This window comes from Hemitrygon akajei, unplaced genomic scaffold, assembly GCF_048418815.1.
Source record: "Hemitrygon akajei unplaced genomic scaffold, sHemAka1.3 Scf000045, whole genome shotgun sequence".
NCBI classification, from domain to species: Eukaryota; Metazoa; Chordata; class Chondrichthyes; order Myliobatiformes; family Dasyatidae; genus Hemitrygon; species Hemitrygon akajei.
Genome location: NW_027331931.1, coordinates 4647602 through 4669490, shown reverse-complemented (window position 1 = coordinate 4669490; position 21889 = coordinate 4647602). Strand labels below are relative to the sequence as shown.

Genomic DNA, 21889 nt, shown 5'->3' with positions numbered 1-21889 from the left:
ATTTGCCTCTTGGCTCCAGCTGATTTTAATTGAGATGCAAGTACCGTAGATTCTGGATTATAAGCCACTACTTTTTTCCCACGCTTTGAACAGCTTTGAACACTGCGGCCTTTACTACGGAGCGGCTAATGCATGGTTTTTTTTCATGCCGCCAAAAACATTTTGCCTCGTAACAGTAGACCAATAAAATTGATGAGTAGTTCACAGAGGTCCAATGAAATTGTACGATAAATCAAGCGCACTTTCACAATTAAATTATTGTAAATCAGTCATTTGTACTCACCCTCATCAACATGGAAAACACTCGAAGAAAAGCATTGTGCTGCCTTTATGGCAGTTATTTAGTTTATAATATTTTCGCTTAGTAATTCATTTGTTAATATTTTCTAGTTAAAGTTAGAAGTGTTTTAAGTATATTTGTTTTCTGTACTACATCCCGGGATGCTATGACGTCACATCCGGTTTCGCCGCGTCTTGTGGGAAAACACCGGTTTGCGATAAACGGAAAGGAGGGGGCGAGCGCTTTAGACCCGCGCGAGAATGCTGCTTTTAAGTTGAAGGCGATCAATAACTTTTCCTGGTAGGCTGCAGTATATATTTTTTTACCAGTCGTTAGGAGATATTGGAATGTTGTTCGTGCACTGTTCAGTAAAAAAGTATACGCAACGTAATTTGTGTGTTACCAATGCGTATGTATATTTAAAAGTAGCCGTGTTACAGGCACGGTTCGAAAAAAAGCATTTGCAATATGTATTTGTTTATGTTACCATATGGATTTAATTAAAAGTTAAAAAATCCTCACGTGTAATATCTTTCTGTGTAAATATCTCATATTACAACGTGGGACACCTGCGGCTTAAAATCCGGTGTGGCTTGTACAAGTACAAAATTGATTTTCTTTCTAAAATTAGAGCCTGCGTCTTTTAATCAGGTGCGCTCTGTAGTCCGGAATCTATGGTAGATTATTATTTTTATCTCCAAACATATAAAATTGGGTCTTTAACTTAAGTAGATAACCTTCAATTGAATGAGTTAATAATAGGTTATATTATGATTGAAGATCCACCCTTTTTTAAAATGTCAATATTAGGGGAAGTCACATAGATATTATCTAAATCTTTAATTTGTTTTGAAATTTTATCTAATTTTGCTTTAGTCTGTTTTTTAAGTTTGGTTGAATAAGAAATAATCTGACCACATAAAAATGCTTTGAATGTATCCAATATAATTAATTTAGACATACCTCCTATATCATTAAAAAGAAAAAAATTATTTTATCTGGCTTTTGATAAAACTAATAAAGTCAGAGCTTTGCAATAAAGTCTGAGACATGTGCCATGGTGGATGGCCAAAAATGTCATCGTCAAATTCAAAGGACAAACTCAAAGGCGCATGATCAGGTATAGCAATAGCGTCATATTCACAGTTTTTAACATTAGGCAAAAGACAGGGATCAACTATAATATAATCAATCCTTGAATATATTTTATAAACATGGAAAGAAAAAGAATATTCTCTGTTATCAGGGTGTAAATGCCTCCATAATTCGATCAACCCAAAATTGGTCAAAAAAGAGTTAATAACTGACGCAAAATGATTTGTAAGTCGTTGATTAGTTGAGCTCTTATCAATCATAGGATTTAAGCAACAGTTTAAAAACCCCACCCATTAACAACATATACTCATTTAAATCTGGCAGTAAAGCAAATATTTTTTTTTAAAAAGCAGGATCATCTAAATTAGGACCATACAAATTAACCAAAACAACCTTTCTATTACAAATCACTCCTTTAACAATTAAAAATCTACTATTAGAAACTGACTCAATATCTTCTTGAGTAAACATATTAGATTTAATAAAGATAGACACACCCTTAGTTTTGCTCTTTGAAGTAGCATGGTTTTCCATTCCACCAGCGAAAAAATCTATTTTGATCTCCTGCCTTGATATGCGTCTCCTAAGCAAAAATTATATCAGGTTGGAGTCGATTAATAATTTTAAGTCTTTTTTTGTTTAATAAGATCATTCCAACCACGTATATTCCAAATCATTACATTAATCCATTTAACTGCCATATTATAATTTTATTCTAATTTACTTTATACATGCGCAGAACACATACCAATACGAGATTATCAAAGATGGCAGTGATGAAGAATAAAGCCATATAGAAAACACGCATGCTCCGGAACCACCCAATGGGAAAAAACTCCTAACTCTAAACCCACCCACCCTCCCAAAAGCCTGAAAAAAAGGCAAGTGAACTAAGATAGATGCGAAGACATGGGCCACTCTGTTGGTCTCGTCTCTGCCTCCCCCCAGCCAGTACATAAAATAAATAAAATGACCTTGCAAGAAAGACAGTAAAGTCTCAACAAAGGAGAGTGTTTACATTCTATCATGTGTTAAACAGAAAAAGAACCAGAATAATATAATCTCGTAGAGAGAAAAACCAGCCCCATCTTGAGTTTAGCTTTAAATCCCTAAGAAAACTTTAAATTCAGTTATAGGGCGCTATAATAAAACAGATTAAAAAAAGTTAATAGTATACTTAACTGAACTAAATTGATGGAAATATTAATTAGTAAAATCATAGTAACTTAACCCTCCCAGATAAATATATAAAAAGAAACCCTGTTGGTAGAAAAAAAACTACCAGTTAGTAATTTAAGAAACAACAAAAAAAACAAACCAAATATTAGATGAAAGGAACAAATCCTTTTATCCTCTTTTCTCAGTCAAATATGAAATTAACCATTTAAACAGTCAAACTTGATCCGTAAATCTTCTTTCCAAAAAAAAATCCAATAGGATGTAATGATGAGCATGTTTTCTTTTCCTCTTTTATTAATCTGTCAATGAAATATCCAAATAGCCTTCATATGTCTTCTTTTCGTAGTGTGAGTAATATACAGATAATCAAACAGCTTTTCAGATAGTTCATTCAGTAGTAACGTCAGTGGTGGTGACAGGTATAGCCTGGACAAAATCCAGCTCGACTTTTGGGTCAAAGAAAGTACATGGGGAAGAATTAGGAGGAAAAACTTTCATTCTTTTCGGGTAACTCAAAGAGGGAAATCTTTTCTTATCATATGCTTGTTTCATTACCAAAGCAAATCTTGCTCTTTGCTCCATTACTTCTTTTGGATAATCTTCATAAAAACGGAGCTCAGACTCATTGAATTTGAAAACTCTGTTTTCTTGCTTGTCGCATTATATGATCTTTAATTTTAAAGTGATGAAAACAAGCCAAAATAAATCTTGGTCTGGTTGAGTCTTTAAATTTCGAAGTGGACAGCCTGTGTGCTCTTTCAATAGCAGGTAGCTGTGATGAAATAGTCAGAAATAGATGATGAAAGAGCTTACCAAAGTAAACCATTAAGTCTCCATTTTCAGCTCCTTACTGCAATCCAACGATTCGTATGTTGTTTCTGCGAGACTTAGTTTGCAAATCAATAATCTCATTAACGATATTTTTCCAAACGGGTTGTAGTTTCAGACAGTTTTTGCTTAGTTGACTTCAATTCCTCTTCATGATTAGAAACTTGAGTTTCCATATCTTTAAGTTTTCCCAGAATTAACTTCATTTCATTATATTCTTTTCCAGTTGATCTTTAATTGCCTTATTCTGATCTTGAATTGATTTCAGTGTCCGAACGATATCTTCAGCCCATGATGGCATTTCATCAGATCTTTCCTTCGACGTCTTTCCTTTTTCATTACCTTTGTCAGTAGATTCATGCAGATTCTTCCCACTTCTCGTAGACATAGACATATCACTCCCCTTCAAGAATCAGCAATTAAAAATTTGAAATTCAAAATTTAAGCTGTGAGCAGGAGAGAAAACTAAGAGCAGCACAGAATTAGTGCTACTCCATCGACAGACAGAGGGAGTCTCCATTCACCTGTAATATTAGTTCCCTTCGGGGTTGATTGGCATTCGAAAGCCCTGTTCCAATGATATGTCAAAGCTCGTTGCATTCGATTTTGGTCATTGTCAGGCCAATCCATATTATTTGTTAATGATGTTGGCTAACTTAGTTGGTAAGCATTGGAGCAGTAGGGCATTAAATTGGGGGGCCGGATTCCCATCATTAAAGGCTTGGTCTCCTGCGAAAGTGCTGTAGCAGGCCACAAAACTCATACAGGGTCGATATGCCAGACACGGGTTTGGGATCCCATGTTTCCCTATCAGTTCTAACTTTAGACTGACATTCCTGCCCTTCTCTCCAATGTAGGCCGGCTTTGGTTTGCTTACGTTGTTTTTCCTGCTGTCATTTTCGGCACCCATCCATCCATTCACACTCTGTTTTTAACGTCTCCCAACCTTTGGTGTTCCTTCTGCAGTACTTACCTCTATCCTAGTGGTCGCCAACCTGTCGATTGCGATCGATTAGTCTACCTTTGAGACTTTCCCAGTAGATCCCGAAAAAAAAGAAAAATAAATACACAAATACTGTTGAAAGATTGTTTCCGGGTTGTGGGGTTTTAGTTCCATTCTTTCTACATGCGTGTAACTACACAGTGTCCCCAACCACTGGGCCGCGAGGAAACAACATGAGTCAGCTACACCTTTCCTCATTCCCTGTCAGCCCACTGTTGAACTTGAGTGCACGCGAGGTCATCAGTCGCCTAACCACAGTGACACCCTCATGCCAGAGATCACCAGTTGGCCTCGGGCAGCCGGTGGGAAGTGCCGTCACTACTGGCCTGGAGTGCTGCCTCTAAACCGGTTTAGCACACCGAATGTTCGTGGGGAATCCGGCACTAAAATATTCGCAGATGACCTAATTCGGGCTCAGCGTTTCATAGGTATCAGAGCAGCTACCGTGCTGTGATCTACTGAAACAAACTTTTGTCGGCTGATAGGTCCTACTGGGGGGGGGGGGGGGGGGGGGGGGGGCGGGCTCGTGCCCTGTCACACTCCTTGCTCGGTTGGTCACTCTCTCCGGACTGTGACTGCCGCGGCCCCGGCACAGGGACCTCCGGCCCTGACATTGTCCTCTCACCCGACCCACGACCAACCAAACCAAGCCAAGGCATCTGGCGACGGGCGGGCAGGAGGCTGTCCAATGAGGCAATGAAGCCCTCAAAACTGCTTTGGTACCCCGAGTCCAAGCACCCTGCACTTAAATACAAACGTGTTGAGTTTTTTCAGTGGAGAAAACGTGAGAAGCGTGGGACAGAAGCTAAGTGCCGAGAGCCACAAAAACGAAATTACGGAATAGACTGGACATAAGGAGCCTGCTTCGAGTATCGCTGTATTCCTATCATGTTTAACACCCCCACCCACCCCATCCCCCGTCGGCCGGTCCACAAGAATATTGTCAATATTAAACCGGTCTGCGGTGCAAAAAAAAGGGCTGGTGCCCCAGTGTTTGTACATTATTTCTACTTCCAGGTTCTGGGGTTTTACTTCCGGTCTTTTCTGCCCTGGTGTGCATGCGTGTAACTAATTGATCTGGGTCGATCTTGCATTTTACTAAGGCCAAGGTAGGGGATCTTGGGCTTAAAATGGTTGGTGACCACTACTCTATCCCTTTATCACATGCATTATTCCTCCAACTTGCTGATAATATACTGTTCCACTTTAAAGGTATGTCACATCTGGAATTTTTTCCAGTTAGCCGAGGATTTCCTTCCACGCCGCTGTGTGGTGTTGGGAAATCATGTACAAGGCAAGTTACAGCAGTAGTTTGCCATTGCCTTCTGCTGGGTGAGTTGTTTTGTTCACCAGCTCTAACCCAGCACAGATGAAAGTGTGCAAGGGAGTCGGCTGGATTCAAACTCGGGACCTCTCGCCTTGAAGTCCAACGCTGAAGCCACTATGCCACCAGTTGCATAGCCGGCAAAGTTTTGCTTTACATCTGCCTTTTCCTTCCATTGCCTTTTCAACAATTTCCACTTCTTTCCTCAGTTCTTTTTCCAAATCAAATTTACTGCTTGTTCTCATGAGGTAATAACCCAGGCTCCTGCACCCTCCCCCATCCGTGGCCACATTTTGTTCCCCAATTTCTTATTCTACACTGCACTCAACATTCACAAATATTTTTCCTTGTCTGGAGAACTCTCACACAAATTGTGTCGGGCTGCTGCTGACCCACTTGTATCAATTGACTGCAATTGACCGATGGTCTCTAAGTAATTTATCAGGCACAAAGCCTCCTGCTCAATTAACGATTGATTTATTAAGATAAATTTATTAAGATAAATTTACCCGGCTGGCACCTCCTGCTTAATTGATGAATTTACCTGGCATGTCTGCCTCCTGGCCACTTAGTAAAATTTTGCCTCCCTTATACAAATCTCCCAACAAATTCTTTCCCGATCCTGTCAAGGTATGTGATCAGCCTTGGGTGAGGCACCGTACGTCCAAAGGAACTAACGGTGAGTGACATTTAAAATACCCATTGGGCTCCCGTTTGGTTTCCGCAGTCCCCAGAGTGGTCCAGCTGCTTACTCAGCCCGTCTGCTTGGCACTCCCTATATTGGGATCCTGTTCGTGATGCCAAATGTTAAAGTTGAATCTGAATAAAACTCAGGAGACCAGCTTCTTATCGACACCACGGTTTATTGTGCGTTCAAATGCCTGCAGGAGTTTGAGACCCAGTTCAAAGAGAAGGCACGTAACCACTGCCACCTTCTGACAAGTCGAATGACTTAGGTTACAGCCGTATATTTATACATAGTACATCCCATACATTAATATTGCAAGATGTTATTTGAACTGGCACGCCCACTAAGTGTGTTGGTGCAAAACTTAATTACTTAGATAACAGAGTTTGCTAAATGGTTTTAATTATAGATGGATGTACTGTCCAGTCCTTATCAGTTATTCCCTTTGCAAGGCCCTGACTTAATTACAAACAAATGTTCATTCCTGTCCTTATCAGTGAGTCCTTCTCCCTTTACTCAAACGAGGATACAATGTATAATGTTATCAGCTCTCAATGTGTCTCTCTGCAAGCCGCAGAGAACTGGTAATGAGCCTGTCTTAGCTAAACGCTGAAGACTGAGTTCACTTCAGTTAAAATTCCTATTCACTCGCAATTATTCTTTTAGCCAGAGGTTACACAGGTTCAAAATGAATTTTTTTATATACCCTCAATTCGTCAGGAGGGTTCAGGGGAAATATTTATGCCCAATATAGAAACTGGTGTTACCTGTGTGTATTGTGGCAATGCAAGAGGTGCTGGAGAATTTCTAAGTGGGAAGAAGTGGAGTAATATTTGCAAATCTGACTTTTTAAAGCATAATTTAGCAAGCAAACCACATATGGAGAATATGCAAAAGCTTTGGTGAGAAAATCTTTCATTACCCGTTACAGGCCTGCTACATAGTTTGTGTGAGAGTACAGATGAACTCGACCAAACCCAGAGGAGATCAAAGTACTTATCAACAGTGATTTGCTAGCTGTGAAAACGATTACCTCTCTGTATAAAATTCACTGTGCACATGTCACTGAGTTAAAAAAAGTGCACAGTACATGATTTATGTGCACACTGGTCATTACAAATTAGAGGGGACATTGGTGGGAAGGTGGTGAGACCTCCAGTGTCCCTGATGTCCTCACCTATAAGATGTGCACCCTGCACGTTAAGGAGTTGGAACCTGAAATGGATGAATTCCGGATCATCCGGGAGTTGGAGGGGGTGATAGATATGACATGAAGAGACGTGAGTTACACCCAAGGTGCAGGACACAGGAAACTGGGAGAGAGTCAGGAAGGGGAATGAGGTTAAATAGCCATTGCAGAGTACTCTTGTGCCCATCAAACACAACAAAAGGTAGACCACTTTAGAAACTGGTGGTGAAGGGGATTACCTGACAGAGAAAAGTCAAAGGGGTGATAGGGGATTCATTAGTTAGGGGAACAGAACAAGAGGGGACTGATATCCAAGTGGTAAGGCATGCTAGTGCTAGTGTGGATGGAACGGGTGATGTGGTTAAAATAAGCTGCAAGGGGAATGGGAGCCAAACAGATAATGGAGAGGGTGAATTGAATTGACTTTATTAGATACATACTTCATAAACATGAGGAGTAGAAATCTTTATGTTATGTCTCCATCTAAATGTGCAATGTGTAATTTATGGTAATTTATAATAGATAGTTTGTACATAGGACAGTCAATATTACATCGAAATGCAATTGTATCAGCATGAATTAATCAGTCTGATGGCCTGGTGGAAGATGATGTCCCGGAGCCTGTTGGTCCTTTTGCTGTGGTACCATTTCCTGGATGGTGACAGCAGGAACAGTTTGTGGTTGTGGTGAATTTGGTCCCTGATATCCTTTGGGCCCTTTTTATACACCTGTCTGTGTAAATGTACTGAATAGTGGAAAGTTCACCACTACGGATGTGCTGGGCTGTCCGCAACACTCTCTGCAGTTTCCTACAATTAAGGGAAGTACAGTTCCCATACCAGGCAGTGATGCAGCCAGTCAGGATGCTCTCAATTGTGTCCCTGTAAAAAGTCCTCAGGATTTTGCTCCCCATCCCCAACTTTTTCAACTATCTGAAGTGAAGGAGGTACTGCTGTGCTCTTTTCACAACACAGCCGGTATGTACAGACAATGTAAGGTGCTTGGTGATGTTTATGCCGAGGAACTTAAAGCTGTTCACCTTCTTAACCCCAGATCCAGTGATGTCAATAGGGGTTATCCTGTCTCCATTCCTCCTGTCGTCCACAATCAGCTCCTTTGTTTTTGTGACAATGACGGAGGGTTTGTTTCCTTGACACCAGTCAGATGTTCAGATCATAGATAGATTCAGCAGTTAGATGGTTGAGCTTGGTGCGATGAATGTGCTGAGCTGTGTATATCACAATGCAAGAAGCATCAGAGGAAAGCCAGATGAGCTCAGGACAGGGAATTATGATATTCTAGCCAATATTGGGACTTGTTTACACCTAACAGTCTGAGGGATTTAGAGGAACAAATTTGTAGAGAGATTGCAGACCATGCCAATAAACAAAAAGGTTGATTCAGTAAGTGATTTTAACTTTCCATATATTGACTAGGACTCCCATACTATAAAAGGACTAGATGGGGCAGAGTTTGTCAAATGTGCCCTTAATCAGTATGTAGAATCTCTAATATAGAAGTGAACAATAAGCTGTTAGGAAATGATCCAGGGCTGGTGACAGAATTTGTGATCATAATGCCATGAGATTCAAAGTAAATATGGAAAAAGAGAGGTCTGGACCACGGGTTGAGATTCTAAATTGGAGAAAGGTCAATTTTGATGGTATCAGAAAGAATCTGACAAGTGTGGTTTGGGACAGGTTGATTCCTGACAAAGGAGTACCTGTAAGTGGGAGGCCTTCAGATGTGAATTTTTGAGGATGCAGAGTTTGTATGTGGCTGCCAAAATAAAAGTTGAAAGGTAACTGGTCCAGGGAACCTTGCTTTTGAAGAGAAATTGAAGCCTCGTATATTTTGTTCCTCTAAATGCCTCAGACTGTTGGGTGCTACCGAGACCCATTAATGACTACAAATCATGATTCCACGCACTGAGCTCATCTGAATTTTTTTGTTGTCTTCTTTTGGTTTCTCAAAGTTTTTTTTTGTTTGCCCTCTCTTTGACATTTATGTTGGCTTTGGCTTCTCATTTTAGCCACAGTTGTGTCCTCCTGTCTTTCTAATGCTTCCACTTCTGTGGAATCACTCAGGCCCCGAATTGCTCCAGGAACTCCAGCCACTGCTGCTCAATTGTCACTCCTACCCTTTCCCTTCCAAACAAGTTTGGTCAGCTTCTCTGCCATAGAAACATGGAGAAGTTCAGTAAAGAAACAGGCTATTTGTCCCATCTAGTCAATGCCAAAAAAGCATTTAAACTTGCAGTGCGATCTGGACCAGCTGGCAAAATGGTTTGAGAAATGAAAAAGGAATTTAATGCAGACAAGTGTGAGTTGTTGCTCTTTGGTCTGACCTACCAAGGGAGGTCTTTCACAGTGACTGGTCAGGCACGCAAGAGTGTTGTAGAAGAAAGTCCTTAATTCACTGTAAGTGGTATCACAGTTAGATAGAGACGGAAGGGAAGATTTTAGCCCAATGGCCTTCATGAACAAGAGTACTGACAACAATAGATGGATGTTATGTTGACTTGTAGAAGATATTGGTGAGGCCTAATTTGGAGTACTGAGTGCAGTTTTGGTCACCAACCTACAGGAAAGATGTAAGGACTTTGAAAGAGTTCAGAGAAAATTCACAAGGATGTTGCCAGGTCTGGAGTACTTGGGTTATAAGGAAAGATTGAACAGGTCAGGACTTTATTCCTTGGACTGTAGGAGATTGAGGGGAGATTTGATTGTGATAGAGGGGCATAGATAGTGTAAATGCAAGCTGGCTTTTACCACTGAGATGGGGTGGGAGTACAACCAGAGGCCATGAGTTAAGGGTGAAAGGTGAAATGTTAAGGGGAACATGAAGGGAAACTTATTCACACAGACAGTCATCCGGGTGTGGAATGAGCAGCCAGCTCAAGTGGTGCATGAAAGCTCGATTTCAACATTTCAGAGGTTCATGTAGGTACCTGCATGGTAGGGGTATGGGAGTGGGCAGATTAAATAGTTCAGCATAGACTAGATGGCCCAAAGGGCATGTTTCTGTGTTGTAATTTTCTACAAGAATGTGAAATATTACAAAAATTCACTCTGTCTTTTTAACAGCTGTGCGGACCAACCATTCACCTCAACAGGAATTTTTTATATGGAATTAAAACTGTGGCCCTTTAAGTTAATAATACATTAAAGAAAATTCCAGATGCACATCAAGAAAGACTAATTGCGTGAGATTGTTTTTGTTAATGTGGGGCCAGGCACTCATGCAGCTCAGCAGGAACAGGGAAGAATACCAATGGAGAGAGTCAAACTCAGCCAAGGTACAAATTGGAAATGGCAGAAATGCCCCATGCTTATAGAAACAGGAACAGCATCAGGAAATTGATGGTCATTCCAGATACCAGCACTCTGCCCAGTCAGGAGAAGATTTCTCTGTACAACTTGGGTAGAACCTTACTATAACAGTGTGATACCAGATCAAACCTTGGTAACTCAAGTAATCTCATCTGAAATGTTGTCCTACACCCATTGATGGATTTTGTAAATCTTTTTACAGGTTAAAAACAAGAAGGAATTTGTCTCCAGGAAGTTCAAACACGGCACACCAGTTTGGTTGTCTGTGTCCAGATATTTAAGAAGTGGAGCAAGGGATTCAATCGACCATCCTTCCTGCTCAGACTGTGGGGAGGGATTCACTCGCTCATTTGACCAACTGGCAACCTGTCATTTTACACAGGAGAAAGGCTGTTCACCTGCTCAAACAGTGGGAGTGGATTCACTCGGTTATCACAATTGAAGGTACATCAGCAAGTTCACACTGGGCAAGGCCATTCACCTGTTCTGTATGTGAGAAAGGATTCAGTCAGTCTTCCCACCTGTGGACACACCAGTCAGTTCACTCTGGGCAAAGGCTGGTGATCTGCTGAATATCTGGGAAAGGATTCACTCAGTCATCTGACCTAATGGCACACCAGCGTGTTCACACTGCGGAGAGGCTGTTCACCTGCTCAGAGTGTGGGAAGGGATTCACTCGGTCATCCACCTTACTGGTACATCAGCGAGTTCACACTGGGGAGAAGCCGTTCACCTGCTCAGTCTGTGGGAAGAGATTCACTGAGTCATCCACCTTACAGAGTCATCAGCGAGTTCACACTGGGGAGAAGCCGTTCACCTGCTCAGAATGTGGGAAGGGATTCAGACAGATATCCCATCTACTGAGTCATCAGCGAGTTCACACTGGGGAGAAGCCATTCACCTGCTCAGAATGTGGGAAGAGATTCGCTCACTCATCCAACCTACATAGTCATCAGCGAGTTCACACTGGAGAGAGGCCATTCACCTGCTCAGAGTGTGGGAAGGGATTCACTCGGTCGTCTCTACTACTGGCACACCAGCAAGTTCACACTGGGGAGTGGCCTTTCACCTGCTCAGAATGTGGGAAAGGATTCACTGAGTCATACACCTTACTGGTACATCAGCGAGTTCACACTTGGGAGAAGCCGTTCACCTGCTCAGAATGTGGGAAGAGATTCACTCAGTCATCCAATCTACAGAGACATCAGCGAGTTCACATTGATAAGAAGCCATTCACCTGCTCAGAATGTGGGAAGACATTCGCTCACTCATCCAACCTACATAGTCATCAGCGAGTTCACACTGGGGAGAAGCCATTCACCTGCTCAGTCTGTGGGAAGAGATTCACTCGGTTAGCTAACCGACAGAGACATCAGCAAGTTCACACTGGGGAGAAGCCGTTCACCTGCTCAGTCTGTGGGAAAGGATTCACTCAGTCATCCCAAATACTGGAACACAAGTCAGTTCATATTGGGGAGTGGCCATTGTTATGAATCCCTCGGTTTCGTTTGATATGGACTGTCATTTTAAGAGAGATTAAGAAGGTGAATCAGTCTGACTTGCAGCTTGTTTACATCGCTCGCAGCTTGTTTAGTTTTAACTGAGGACACAGACTCTCAGAGTCAGACGGAGACGGATGAAAAATGGAAGGATTGAAACCAGGGAACGAGTGGCCAAAGTTCCCTGTTTAGAACTGGGAACACTGTTTAGAACTTTCCTTTGCCCACAAGGGTGGGTTAATTATCCATTCACCATACATCGAATGTGTGGTTGTCACCTCATTTAACCCATAGGAGTGGATCTGATTTGGGATATCCTGTGGAGACCACTTATGTGTTAACCCTTGCCTGGGTGTGATGTGGTCATTCATTTGAAGATGATACCCCTCATGACAAGTCAATTTCGGTGGTAATTCGTATGTAGCTTTGTAAAGATGACGGATAAAATCTACAGCTACTGTTCTCTCATTTTAACACTGTGTAACCTGTAGAACAGACAGACAGACAAACGTACTTTATTGATCCTGAGAGAAATTGAGTTTTGTTACAGCCACACCAACCAAGAATAGTGTAGAAATATAGCAATATAAAACCATCAATAATTAAATAATAATAAGTTAATCTTTGCAAGTGGAAATAAGTCCAGGACCAGCCTATTGGCTCAGGGTGTCTGACACTCTGAGGGAAGATTAGAAAAGTTTGATGGCCACAGGCAGGAATGACTTCCTGTGACGCTCCGTGTTACATCTCGGTGGAATGAGTCTCTGGCTGAATGTACTCCTGTGCCTAATCAGTACATTATGGAGCGGATGGGAGTCATTGTCCAAGATGGTATGCAACTCGGACAGCATCCTCTTTTCAGACACCACCGCCAGAGAGTGCAGTTCCACCCCACAACATCACTGGCATTACAAATGAGTTTGTTGATTCTGTTGGTGTCTGCTACCCTCAGCCTGCTGCCCCAGCACACAACAGCAAACATGATAGCACTGGCCACCACAGACTCAGCATCGTCCGGCAGATGTTAAAGGACCTCGGTCTCCTCAGGAAATAGAGACGGCTCTGACCCTTCTTGTAAACAGCCTGAGTGTTCTTTGAGCAGTCCAGTTTATTGTCAATTTGTATCTCCAGGTATTTGTAATCTTCCACCATGTCCACACTGACCCCGTGGATGGAAACAGGGGTCACTGGTGCCTTAGCCCACCTCAGGTACACCACCAGCTCCTTAGTCTTTTTCACATTAAGCTGCAGATGATTCTGCTCATACCATGTGACAAAGATTTCCACCATAGCTCTGTACTCAGCCTTATCTCCCTTGCTGTTTGACATAACAGTCTTCTCTCGACATTTACCCTGAATTACAAATATCTCTCTCATCACCAATTCTGTGGTTGAACTGAACTTTCATACTTTACCATCTGAAGACTCCAAGCCTTGTTTCCCCCGAGCTCAATAGTTTGGGAGTTATATTTACACACATATATAAACATAACACTGTTAATTGTTGTTTAACTTGCTTAAGTTACTATATTATAAGTGGATACTAATAAGCATTGTGGTTTTCACATCAAAAACAGACTCCAGTAGTAGTCTGTTGCTGCTGGTTTGTTTCTGAAGCATTACGGTTCGTAACAAAATGGGGCCTGCTTCTGGGATATGATCAAATTTGAGGATTGATTAATTATCGATTTCATTGGGGAAATCTCTTTTGATTTATTTCTGTGCGGAAAATTTGTTGATCGATGTCAGGAAGCGCCAGCCTCTGAGGCATTAGAGGACGCCAGAAGGGTTGAGTTGTTGAGTATTGCTGAAAGGTTACATCTTGCTAAGGTGAAATTGACAATGAGGAGGGCACAGATGCAGAGGATAATAGCTGAACATTATGTTTCTGAGAGTGTGTTTAAAGTGGAGGAGTTGGAGGTGTTTCCTGAAAGTAAACAAGTGAGCTTGAGCTCCAGTACAAGTGAGAAAAATTAAAGATGGAGGCTGCGGAAAGGCAGAGGCAGTTTGAGGCTAGAGAGGCAGAAAAACAGACAGAAAATTGTCTCATAAAGTATAACAAAGGGGAAGGCTCAGCAAGCCTATTCTGCTTTGACAGTTGATGAAGCAGCTGATTATTTATGCTGCACCAATCAGCACCACTGGGCTATAAACGTGCAGGAGCAGTGTGTGGTTCAGTGCTTTGCTCAAAGACACTCACGCTGCCTTGGCTGAGGCTCGAAATCATGACCTTCAGATCGCTAGTTCAACACCTTAACCAGCTGGTCATGCACCACACATTATGACCTAGTGAAACAGGCTGTGCTCAGAGCTTATGAGTTGGTCCCAGAAGCATACAGGCAAAAGTTTAGACATTTGTAGAAATCTGTGAACCAGACGTATATGGAATTTGCTTATGAGAAATTTGTGTGATTTCCTGCTGGTGCACATATAAAAATGTAAATGATGATTTTAACAGCTTGAAAGAGTTGGTTTTAATTGAAGAATTCAAAAAGTGCGTGCCTGATGACATAAAGATGTATTTAGATGGAAATGATGCTGCCACTATGCAGGAGTCTGCTAGATTAGCAGAACAGTTTGCTTTAACTCATAAGGTTATGTTTACCCTGAATAAGAGTTTCGAAAAGAGTAGCAGGGATAACCAGGGTAAACCAGAAATTAATGCTGGGATTTGTCAAACTTGTCAAGTTGTGGCTAAACCTAATCAGGTCATCCTAGTGGCCCCACTGCTAACTATTATGTGTACTGCATTCAGATTCCCAGAGGCAATGCCTCTCAGAAATATTAAAGCTAAAAATGTGTCGAAGGCTCTTACCGAGTTTTTTTTTACTTTATTCGATTTGCCTCAAGAAATCCAGTCTGATCAAGGAAGTAATTTTACATCTGGGTTATTCCAGCAGGTAGTTTATGAACTGGGAGCAAAACAAATTACATCATCTACATACCATCCGGAATCACAAGGGGCTTTAGAAAAATTTCACTCTACGCTCAAGACATGAAATGATCAAGACATACTGTGTTGAAAATGGAAACGACTAGGATGAAGGAATACATTTGCTTTTGTTCGCAGTAAGAGAGTCGGTTCAGGAATCATTGGGCTTTACTCCATTTGAACTCGTATTTGGTCGCAGAGTGAGGTGACCTTTGACCTTGTAAAAGGAGCGGTGGATTGCTGGGGATGTACATGTTAACTTGTTAGACTATGTTTTAAAGTTCAAAAATAAACTACACCAATTCTGTAGTCTAGCGAAACAAAACTTAAAGACTTCTCAAAACAAAATGAAGTGTTGGTTTGATAAGCAAGGTTGCGAAAGAAAATACCGGGTGGGGGATAAGGTGCTTGCCTTATGTTGACGAATCCACTTCAGGTGAAATTCAATAGACCGTATGAAATAGTCTCTCAATTTAATGATGTGAATTATGTTATTACAACACACGACCGACATAAACTAACACAGCTGGTACACATAAATATGATAAAGCCTTATTTTGACAATCAGGCACCATCTGTGAGTGTTGTTGTCAAAATATATGAATCTGGCAACCCTGAGAATGAAACAATTGACTCGTCTGAGACTTTTCACAAGCCAAACATGGTCCCAGTTAGGCTAATGAACTCGGTTGTTCTAGAAAACATTGATAACAAGTTGGCTCATCTGCAGCCAAAGCAACAACAACAGCTGAAGGAATTAATTCTGAAGTTTAAAGATTTATTTCCCGATGTTCCCAAGCAAACCACGGTCGCAGTACATGACGCAGATATTGGTCAAGCCAAACCGATTAAACAACACCCATATCGCATGAACGTAGAAAATGTAAATTGGCTGAGCAATTGTTGTAAGTGTGGAAACAGATTCAGTAGGTCTCAGAGGCACTGATTATGGGAAGGTAAATGCAGTAACAAAAACAGATCCCTATCCTATCCCTAGGGTAGATGATCGCATCGATAAGGTTGGAATAGCTAATTTCTTACAAAGATTGATCTGTTGACAGGGTATTGGTGTGTTCCATTGACGGACAGAGGTAGAGAAAGTTCTGCATTTGTGACACCATCTGGGTTGTATGAATACAATGTTTTGCCTTTTGGAAAGAAAAATGCTCCAGGAACATTCCAGATAATGATTGATTTTGAAATTCGAGGGTTAGAACACACAGATGCCTATATTGATGACTTAGTCACAGGGGGTGACACTTGGGAAGAGCATATCTCTGCAGTAGAGAAGCTGTTTGACAGGCTTTCCCAGGCCAGCCTTACAGTTAACTTGGCTAAGAGTGAATATGGCCATGCCTCTGTGACCTGTCTTGGCTATGTTGTAGGTCAAAGGAAGTTGGCTCCTGTTCAGGCAAAAGTCCAGGCAATTTCTCAAGTTCCTATTCTGACTGCTAAGAAGGCTCTTAGAAGGTTTCTGGGAATGGATGGATATTATCGTAAGTTCTGTAAGAACTTTGCTGCTATTGCTCTTCCTCTGATTAATCTCCTGAAGAAGGGTGAAAAGTTTGTTTGGACTGAACCTTGTCAGGAGGCATTTGATCGATTGTTATCAGTATTTGAGATTAGGCCAATCAATGTAGTATTCTGAGCAAATTTAATTAGCAGATTGGAGCTGTGGGTGGCAACATAAGTCATGGGTGCACAGAAAGTAAATGACAGGGCAAAAGAGACAACCCTGTGGGTTATGTGTCCTGAGGGTCAGCGAGACAGAGGAGATGGAGCCCACTCTTACCACCTGCCGGCGATCTGACAGGAAGTCCAGGATCCAGCTACACAAGGCAGGGTGAAGGCCGCGGTCTCTGAGCTCCTTGTCGATACTTCATGCCTTTGTATGGCTACTGCTCTGCCCATGACTGCAAGGAACTGCAGAGAACTTTGGAGAGCAGAGAACATCAGAGAAACAAGCCTCCACTCCATGGACTCTTCCTACACTTCCCCTCCCTTGGAAAGGCAGGCTATGTACTCAAAGATCCTCACAACCTGGACATTCTTGCTGCAAACCCGCTGCCACATTGGCAGAGAGATACAAAAGCCTTAAAGGTGTAGCTGGTGTACAACCAGGCTGAAGGATGGCTTCCTGTCTGCAGTTATAAGCCAAATGAAAGATAAAATAGACTCGGCCTCACAATGCAACGCGACGTGACCCTGCACCATATGTCTATCTGCACTGCACTTTCTCTGCAGCCATAATGCTTTGTTACAGTTATTTTTTTGTTGTATATGAGCTCAATAAACTGTGTAATGTATCGATCTGTGTGGATGGTACATCAGGCAAGATTTTCACTGTAGCTCAGTACGTTATGAGAATAAACAAATTCCCCACTTTAATTGTGTGGAAATATTAGACAGACTGAGCTTCTGCTCCGGAACCACAGAAGGAAACTGACCTGTTGTCATTTCTGTGGAAAGCAAATTTATGGAAGATGCTTCAATCTCACATTACGATCTGCAGTAAATGGAATCAGGTGACCGGTGGTGGGTCTCCCATATTAATATCAGAATCAAGTTTAATAGCACCGGAATATGCCATGAAATTCGTTGTCTCTGCGGTAGCAGTAGAACCTAATTCTTAACAAAAGATTTTAACAATTGTGATTTAAAATAAGTATATATATAGTACAAAAATAGAAAAAAAATGTAATAAACTATTCTAATTGTGTGGAACTATTTGATCCGGATCTCACTGCGTTGTCTGAAGGGGACAAAGGTGAAGCTACACGGACACGTAGAGCAGTGACCCGCAAATGCTGCAGATCTGCAGAAAAACGTGAACAGGAAACGGGATCAGGTGACGGGTGGAGGGACTCCGACCTGAACCGATGACTCTGCTCCTCTCCCCTCACACACTGCCCGACCCATCCGCCGCATTCCCCACATTATTCCATATTTACACCAGATACATGTCTACTTTTCCACACCATATCTACCCCGATCCCTTTCCCTCCACCCCCAGGTCACAGAGTCACGGGCTCGATTCCCATTCCCTTTTTCAGAGACTGGGATCCCTGATTCAACCGGTAAAGATGCTTTGCATTTCGATGTGTTCACCTCTCAGTCCTCGACTCTCTAAATGACATTTAGAGTTATCACATTTGATCTTTCTTCAGGTTATGACCCCACCGCTCCAGGGATCAGTCAGGTGAATCTTCATTGCACTCTCTATAACAAATACTCTCTAACCTCTTTGTTCATCCTCTATGGAATTAATTTCCATCTTCTGCAGCCCCGTGTTGCCCCCACCACTCACCTCCCACCCTTGTCACTATTTTCACCTTCCACCTCCCCCCTCACCTGGATCCACCTCTCACTCCCAAGCTCTTGCCCCATCCCCACCCCTCACCTCTTTTCTCTGACTATTTCCCGTCCACTCTCAGTCCAGAGGGAGGGTCTCGGCGCGAAATGTTGACGGTCCATTTCCCTCCACAGATGCTGTCCGACCCACTGAGTTCCTCCGGCAGTTTGTTCTTTGGTCTGTATAACCCGTGTTAATATGGGGAGCGGGATTTTACACCATATTGCAGGGCTAGGGTTAATGGACTTTTCGGTGAGACAAAAACATTAATCACGGAATCCAGTGTTGTGAGATGTAAAGTCCCCTGTTATGTGTCCGGCTGTGCCGTGTTAGTGGAATGGGCAGCGTGGTGTTTGTCTCGATTCGGGTCACAACACCAGAATTGCCAGCGGGGTCCACACACATTGTATTAGTCAACAGAAAACCTCTCGTCCCTGCAGTCTTTGTCTCCTGGTAAACTCAACACCCTGACAGTATGGACCATAGATACCCCTTCCTCTCAGAGTCAGGGAATCACTCAGACAGCTGATCGCTGAGAGGAATTATATTTATTGGTCATTAAAGTTCGCCCAGATTCGTTTGGACGGATTTGATGTGGAGTTCGGGGTGTCACAGTGAAAGGGCCGGACGGCCGAACTCTCTCCGTTGTCCAAACATCCTTCCAGGTGAGGCGACACTTCACCTGTGAATCTTCCGGGGTCGCCCATTGTGTCCGCTGCTCCCGATGCGGTCGCCTCGACACTGGTGACACCGGCTCCTCCGCAGTTGTGTCGGGTAGGAATGTTTTATAACGGGTGTCGATATTTTTCTACCCTTTTGTGCGGGAGTGGTGGGTTTTGGGGGTTGATGATCGGGATGCCGTCCTTTTTGATGCGGGGGGTGTGGAGGGAGTTTCATTTTTTTCCTCTCTGAACGACTTTCATGCTTTCTTTGTTTCGTGCTTCTCTGGAGAAGAAAAAAACTCAGCGTTATTTATGAATACCTGCTTTGGTAATAAATTAACCTTTGAACTATCCACTCCGAGCGGGACTTCCCGATGTCCAAACATTTCAATTCCGATTCCCATTCCCGTTCCGACGTGTCATCCCATCCCTTGCCAAGTTGAGGCCACCCTCAGGGTGCAGGATCAGCAACTTATATTCCGTCTGGGTGCCCCCACCCAACCTGATGGCATGAATATCGATTTCCCCTTCCGGTGAACAAATTTACCTCACACCCCTCCCTCCCACTCCCTCTCATCCTGTCTGTCTTTGTACGTCCTCTCACCTGCTTATCACTTCACTCTGGGTCCACTGCTCCATCCCTTTCTCAATATATTGAAGTGTACCTGTGAGTGTCGATACTCAAAATATCCTCACACGTCAGGTGTTACATGGTTCGAACTTTGTACATCCTGTTTAGTGTTTAAATATATAAAAAGTTAAAGAAGCTTGAATCTTTACATAAATTATTATCACAACTATACGAATAGAAAATATTGTATTTTGGAAGTGACAAATGTTAACGGGAGGAGAGCAACCATCTGGGAGATTTGGAAATGCATTGCATCTCGTTCATTGCCTCACTAAATTACTCTTTTTCCTATCAACACAAAGAGAACAAGAGCCTCTTTTCAATCAACTACAGTTAGTGGAGCGAGGCCAAGGATTTAATCAGCCACTAATTATATGGAATGACGTAAAACTAGCTTGTAGCCTAGAATTTTTTTTTTTCCATTTGGCTTCCAAAACAAAACTAAATTTATCCAGGTGTAGAAGAGGATCTTGGATGATTACCTTGAATATTTAATCAAAATCAGGCCGAAGATGAGCGAGCAGTGAATTTTTCTTTCATTATTTTCGATGCTTAAACATAGGTTTCGATGTTCATTCCGTGCTTAATATAGCTCCTTCCTGGTATCCAATGGTACAAATTGGAAAGAGCGGAAAAATGCTTGCATTTGTGTACAGGTATTTCCTAGCTTCCTTGGACAACGGGTCGAGCGAGAAGGAATTTCACAAATACCTAAATTAAAAACAGTCACAGCTCCAGGATTTCACCAAAAACGATCAAATATCCTAATGTTATTAGTGGTATTTGTCCCCACCAGCCAACACCCCCGCTTCCGTAAATTTCCCTCTATTTAATATCCGGGGTTGTTAAATTCCGTACTTGCTTATTTTGACTTTTTTACAGAGGTGTCGGCGGGGCTCTCCGGTGAGCTCTGGTAGCACTGCAGCCCTGAATGTATGAGACAGTACAGTGTTAAATGCAAAACCCTGAACAGTGTCGATGATCAGAGGGATCTTAGACTCCAAGTTCATCTCTCCCTGAAAGAGACTGCACAGATTGATCGGGTGGTTAAGAAGGCAAATGGCGTGGTTGTCTTTATTAGTTGAAGGACTGAGTTCAAAAGTCATGAAGTTGTGCTGCAGCTTTGTAAAACTAGATAGACCACATCTGGAGTGTTTCATACAGTTCTGGTCGCTCCCATTCTCGGAAGGATGTCGGGGCTTTGGAGAGGGCGCAGAAGAGTTTTACCAGGACGCTGCCTGGATTAGAGAGCATGAGCTATAACGGGAGGCTGGACAAACTTGTGTTGTTTTCTCCAGAACGGCGCAGGCTGGGGTGAGGCTGGATGGACGTTGATCAGATTACGAGAGGAATAGATAGAGTGGACAGAGGGTATGTTTTTTCCTGGGGGTTTGAAATGTCTGACACATTTAAGGTGAGAGGAGATGTGAGGTGCATCTGTTTATTTCCACAGAATGCTGGGAAGCTGGAGTCTATGCCTGGGGTGTTATACCCCACCGGTCACGTGATCCCATTTGCCCCTCCCATTTAACCGCAGATGTAACGATCTCTTTGTGCATGTTCACAATCTCCAGGTGGGTGGTCACGCATCCTCCATGTTGTGTTGGGAAATCTGATGTCGGCCACTGAGTCCCGTTAACTTCCCCCGAACTCGCCTCGCTTCCTGAGGCTCCTCACATTTGTCCTGGAGCTTTATGGCTGTTGTGTCTTCTCCCCAATTGGGGTGGGTGAGAAAGGAGAACGTCCCAGGTTGTGGGCATCTTTGATTTCACTGCCTGCTTTACCGAGGGACTGGGAAGTCTGGGGGTGGGGGGGAGAGAATGGTTTCTGTGATGTGCTGATCTGGATCCAAAGGTCTTACCAGTTTCTCGCAGTCACGGGCGGAGTAGTTACCA

The 21889-nt window shown here is 42.6% G+C and overlaps 1 pseudogene; it reads left to right on the top strand.

The window, feature by feature from the left end:
- Positions 1 to 11125: 11125 nt before the first annotated feature.
- LOC140720628 (uncharacterized) overlaps positions 11126 to 21889 on the top strand; it is a 28609-nt pseudogene continuing 17845 nt past the window's right edge.